The 6,167-nt window shown below is 44.7% G+C and overlaps 2 non-coding genes across 2 annotated transcripts; one reads left to right on the top strand and one right to left on the bottom strand.

The window, feature by feature from the left end:
• Positions 1–1,070: 1,070 nt before the first annotated feature.
• LOC140306172 (U2 spliceosomal RNA) lies at positions 1,071–1,258 on the top strand. The gene has a single exon (XR_011915525.1). It is a non-coding gene; the product is annotated as a U2 spliceosomal RNA (small nuclear RNA).
• A 4,415-nt stretch (positions 1,259–5,673) lies between these two features.
• LOC140306182 (U2 spliceosomal RNA) lies at positions 5,674–5,861 on the bottom strand. The gene has a single exon (XR_011915534.1). It is a non-coding gene; the product is annotated as a U2 spliceosomal RNA (small nuclear RNA).
• Between the last annotated feature and the right edge of the window lie 306 nt (positions 5,862–6,167).

Genomic DNA, 6,167 nt, shown 5'->3' with positions numbered 1-6,167 from the left:
TGAATCAAGTTTGCCACAAGAACTCATAAGTTTGGCAGTATTGCTCTGCCGTCAGCAATCATACACCCATTTTATTTTCATGAGACATGTGCAGGCACCTGTTCATCTACTGTTCTATCACTATGAATTAGTTTATCTATTATCAATAAGGATACTTCTACAACTACTATCAAAGTATGTCCGGACTTCTTATGTTGTCAGTTGCTATATATGAATAAGTGGGTTGCTACTGAAAAGCATTAAGCATGTCACACAGCCCAAACATATAACATTTCAGGACACACCACACAGTTAACAACCACAGTGAAGCGTGTCAAAGCCCAAACATGTAACATTCAACAGGACACTTACACAACACATTCAAATCAAACAGTCAGACAACATACAAGAACATATACCCCAGCCGGCATTGCTCCCTGCCTATTTTCCTACAACTCACTATGTGTGCGCACACCTTTATTCACAAACTCTTCAACTTATACTCTTTTACCGAAGCTGCTACAGCTCGATTGGCCAAATACCCTTAGATCCTATTTCGGTGAATTTGACATCTGCCTTGTATGTAACAGATTAGCGGTTTAGCAGTTTTAATTTAGTTTGAGTGAAGGAATTCATTTTATAGCAAAATCCGAAATCGTGAAGAACTCATGAAAGTAAGCTTATTCTCGGATTCCTGAAACTTTAGATTTGCTCTTTCTTTTACTGCAAAGTACAACGTTGAGCAGCACTAATGAGTTGTTTCTATTTTTGGCAGGCTTTACCTTTGCGGATGAAGCCCTTTCTGTCTGTGCAAAAGAAATCTTGTTACTGTGCAGAGTGACTTCTCTGAGTAGAGTCGCCTTACTTGTTGCGACTGTGCCGATGTTCGAAGCTGGAGTGCAAAGTTGTTGCTTTAATGGTGCTCGCTGGAGCGTGTGGTAGTGTAAAGTTATACCATTTAAAAGGGCTGAAGAGTGCTCAGTGCAGCGGGTGGGCGGAGGTGCAAAGTGACACTATGGCCATAAAAAGAACACCGCTACAAGTGCGCATTGTGCCAGGAAGGGCCCTCGGACGTGAACCAGTGGACAGATATCGCTTCTCGGCCTTTTGGCTAAGATCAAGTGTAGTATCTGTACTTATCAGTTTAATATGTGATATGTCTATGCAAGGACTACATGTTAAATGGATTTTTATCAATAGGAGTTGAAAAAGGAGCTTGCTCCGTTCACTCCAAGCATCGACCCGGTACTGCAGTGCTGCTGGGAACGGTGCGCTCTCCTCTGCTCTTGTGAAAAAGCAAACAGCGGTGCAGGATGGAAGTTTCTTTTAATCTGCTGAGAAAAGAGAGTGAATGCGAAGCAGACTTTAACACGGCTCTGGGAGCGAGCCGAGTGCGGGCTAACCAGGAGAATTGCTTGAAAGAAACGCGACACCGAATGAGCGGTCAGAACAAAGCCTCAATACGGTGTTCCTGTGGTGTTTTTATAAAATGCGGTGTAAAAAAAGGTGTGAATGCCCCATAGAAAACTAAAAGGTGGAGCTGAAGTTTTCGGCTGCAAGAAGGTGTGAATGTCCGACTATATTTGGTGAAAAGCAGGTGAAGCAAGGTCTGAATGCCCAACCTTACATCATCAAAAGCGAGATCAGAGGTTTTTGGCTGCAAGAAGGCCATAGTTGGCCAAAAGCGGGTAAGGTGCGAATGATCGGCTAAATATCAACAAAAGTGGGGGCGGAGGTCTTCGGATTCAAGTGGGTGTGAATATCCCACCATACAAGTATGGTGGAGAGGAAGCTGTGAATGGCCGACCATAGTTTGCAAAAAGCGGGTGAGAAAAGGTGCGAATGTCCAACCATACATGATCAAAACAGGGAGCGGAGGTGTTTGGCTGCGACAAGGTGTGAATGTCCACCCATAATTAATGAAAAGCGGGCAACAAGTAGGTTCGAATGCCCAACCATACATCATCAAAAGCAGGAGTGGATGTGTTCGGCTACAAGAAGGTTTGAATGTCCGAGCATAGTTTGTAAAAAGCGGGTAAGAAAAGGTTCGAATGCCCGAACATACACCATCAAAAGAGGGAGCGGAGGTGTTCCGCTGTAAGACGGTGTGAATGTCCGACCATAGTTGGTAAAAAGTGGGTATGAAAAGGTTCGAATGCCCAAATTCGGCTGCAAAAAACTGTGTTCGGCTGCAAAAAGGTGTGAATGTTCGACTAAATTTTGTAAAAAGCGGGTAAGACAAGGTGCGAATGCCTGACAATGTATGATCAAAAGCGGGAGCGGAGGTGTTCAGCTGCAAGAAGGTCTAAATGTCCATTTTTAATTGCTAGAAAACATGAAAGAAAATTTTCGAAAATCAATCCGCACATGATCATAAGTGGGAGAGGAGGTGTTCAGCTGCAAGAAGGTGTGAATGTCCTACCATAATTGCTGAAAAATGTGTTAGAAACGGTAAGAATGCCGGACCATACATCATCAAAAGCTAGAGAGGTGGTGTTCGGCTGCAAGTAGGTGTGAATGTCTGACTAAAGTTCAAATATATTAACAAAAGCGGGAGGAGAGGTCTTCGGATGAGTGGTTGAGAATTTCCAACCATAATCTATAAAATGCGGTGAAAAAAAAGGTGTGATAGATACCTAAAAGGTGGAGCGGAAGTGTTCGGCTGCAAGAAGGTGTGAATGTTATATATATAGTTGGTGAAAAGCAGGAAAAGCAAGGTCTGAATGCCCAATCTTACATCATCAAAAGCGAGATCAGAGGTGTTTGGCGGCAAGAAAACGGGTAAGGTGTGAATGACCGACTAAATATCAACAAAAGTGGGGGCGGAGGTCTTCGGATGCAAGTGGGTGTGAATATCCCACCATACAAGTATGGTGGAGAGGAAGCTGTGAATGGCCGACCATAGTTTGCAAAAAGCGGGTGAGAAAAGGTGCGAATGTCCAACCATACATGATCAAAACAGGGAGCGGAGGTGTTTGGCTGCGACAAGGTGTGAATGTCCACCCATAATTAATGAAAAGCGGGCAACAAGTAGGTTCGAATGCCCAACCATACATCATCAAAAGCAGGAGTGGATGTGTTCGGCTACAAGAAGGTTTGAATGTCCGAGCATAGTTTGTAAAAAGCGGGTAAGAAAAGGTTCGAATGCCCGAACATACACCATCAAAAGAGGGAGCGGAGGTGTTCCGCTGTAAGACGGTGTGAATGTCCGACCATAGTTGGTAAAAAGTGGGTAAGAAAAGGTTCGAATGCCCAAATTCGGCTGCAAAAAACTGTGTTCGGCTGCAAAAAGGTGTTCGACTAAATTCGGACGTTCACAACTTCTTACAACCGAACACCTCCGCTTCCGCTTTTGATGGTATATATTCGGGCATTCGAACCTTTTCTTACCCGCTTTTTACCAACTATGGTCGGACATTCACACCGTCTTTCAGTGGAACACCTCCGCTCCCTCTTTTGATGGTGTATGTTCGGGCATTCGCACCTTTTCTTACCCGCTTTTTACAAACTATGGTCGTACATTCAAACCTTCTTGTAGCCGGAAACCTCCACCCTCTTTTGATCATACTTTGTCGGGCATTCGCACCTTTTCTTACCCGCTTTTTACAAACTATGCTCGGACATTCAAACCTTCTTGTAGCCAAACACATCCACTCCTGATTTTGTTGATGTATGGTTGGGCATTCGAACCTACTTGTTGCCCGCTTTTCATTAATTATGGGTGGACATTCACACCTTGTCGCAGCCAAACACCTCCGCTCCCTGTTTTGATCATGTATGGTTGGACATTCGCACCTTTTCTCACCCGCTTTTTGCAAACTATGGTCGGCCATTCACAGCTTCCTCTCCACCATACTTGTATGGTGGGATATTCACACCCACTTGCATCCGAAGACCTCCGCCCCCACTTTTGTTGATATTTAGTCGGTCATTCACACCTTACCCGTTTTCTTGCCGCCAAACACCTCTGATCTCGCTTTTGATGATGTAAGATTGGGCATTCAGACCTTGCTTTTCCTGCTTTTCACCAACTATATATATAACATTCACACCTTCTTGCAGCCGAACACTTCCGCTCCACCTTTTAGGTATCTATCACACCTTTTTTTTCACCGCATTTTATAGATTATGGTTGGAAATTCTCAACCACTCATCCGAAGACCTCTCCTCCCGCTTTTGTTAATATATTTGAACTTTAGTCAGACATTCACACCTACTTGCAGCCGAACACCACCTCTCTAGCTTTTGATGATGTATGGTCCGGCATTCTTACCGTTTCTAACACATTTTTCAGCAATTATGGTAGGACATTCACACCTTCTTGCAGCTGAACACCTCCGCTCCCGCTTTTGATCATACATTGTCAGGCATTCGCACCTTGTCTTACCCGCTTTTTACAAAATTTAGTCGAACATTCACACCTTTTTGCAGCCGAACAGTTTTTTGCAGCCGAATTTGGGCATTCGAACCTTTTCATACCCACTTTTTACCAACTATGGTCGGACATTCACACCGTCTTACAGCCGAACACCTCTTCTCCCGCTTTTGATGATGAATTGTCCGGCATTCTTACCTTTTCTAACACATTTTTCAGCAATTATTGTCGGTCATTCACACCTTTCTCATCAGCTTTTTGCAAATTATGATCTGACATTCACACCTACTTGCAGCCGAACACCTCGGCTTCCGCTTTTGATGGTGTATATTTTGGCATTCGAACCTTTTCTTACCCGCTTTTTACCAACTATGGTCGGACATTCACACCTTCTTACAGCGGAACACCTCCGCTCCCTCTTTTGATGGTGTATGTTCTGGCATTCGAACCTTTTCTTACCCACTTTCTACAAACTATGCTCGGACATTCACACCTTCTTGCAGCGAAACACCTCCGCTCCCTCTTTTGATGGTGTATGTTCGGGCATTCGAACCTTTTCTTACCCGCTTTTTACAAACTATGCTCCGACATTCAAACCTTCTTGTAGCCGAACACATCCACTCCTGCTTTTGATGATGTATGGTTGGGCATTCGAACCTACTTGTTGCCCGCTTTTCATTAATTATGGGTGGACATTCACACCTTGTCGCAGCCAAACACCTCCGCTCCCTGTTTTGATCATGTATGGTTGGACATTCGCACCTTTTCTCACCCGCTTTTTGCAAACTATGGTCGGCCATTCACAGCTTCCTCTCCACCATACTTGTATGGTGGGATATTCACACCCACTTGCATCCGAAGACCTCCGCCCCCACTTTTGTTGATATTTAGCCGATCATTCGCACCTTACCCGCTTTTGGCCAACTATGGCCTTCTTGCAGCCAAAAACCTCTGATCTCGCTTTTGATGATGTAAGGTTGGGCATTCAGACCTTGCTTCACCTGCTTTTCACCAAATATAGTCGGACATTCACACCTTCTTGCAGCCGAACACTTCCGCTCCACCTTTTAGTTTTCTATGGGGCATTCACACCTTTTTTTACACCGCATTTTATAAAAACACCACGGGAACACCGTATTGAGGCTTTGTTCTGACCGCTCATTCGGTGTCGCGTATCTTTCAAGCAATTCTCCTGGTTAGCCCGCACTCGGCTCGCTCCCAGAGCCGTGTTAAAGTCTGCTTCGCATTCACTCTCTTTTCTCAGCAGATTAAAAGAAACTTCCTTCCTGCACCGCTGTTTGCTTTTTCACAAGAGCAGAGGAGACCGCACCTTTCCCAGCGGCACTGCAATACCGGGTCGATGCTTGGAGTGAACGGAGCAAGCTCCTTTTTCAACTCCTATTGATAAAAATCCATTTAATATGTAGTCCTTGCACAGACATATCACATATTAAACTGATAAGTACAGATACTACACTTGATCTTAGCCAAAAGGCCGAGAAGCGATATCTGTCCACTGGTTCACGTCCGAGGGCCCTTCCTGGCACAATGCGCACTTGTAGCGGTGTTCTTTTTATGGCCATAGTGTCACTTTGCACCTCCGCCCACCCGCTGCACTGAGCACTCTTCAGCCCTTTTAAATGGTATAACTTTACACTACCACACGCTCCAGCGAGCACCATTAAAGCAACAACTTTGCACTCCAGCTTCGAACATCGGCACAGTCGCAACAAGTAAGGCGACTCTACTCAGAGAAGTCACTCTGCACAGTAACAAGATTTCTTTTGCACAGACAGAAAGGGCTTCATCCGCA

This window comes from Leuresthes tenuis, unplaced genomic scaffold, assembly GCF_036924035.1.
Source record: "Leuresthes tenuis unplaced genomic scaffold, fLeuTen1.0.hap1 SCAF_4, whole genome shotgun sequence".
Lineage (NCBI taxonomy): Eukaryota > Metazoa > Chordata > Actinopteri > Atheriniformes > Atherinopsidae > Leuresthes > Leuresthes tenuis.
The sequence above is the reverse complement of the archived record's forward strand: the minus strand, read 5'-3'. Positions and strand labels throughout refer to the sequence as shown.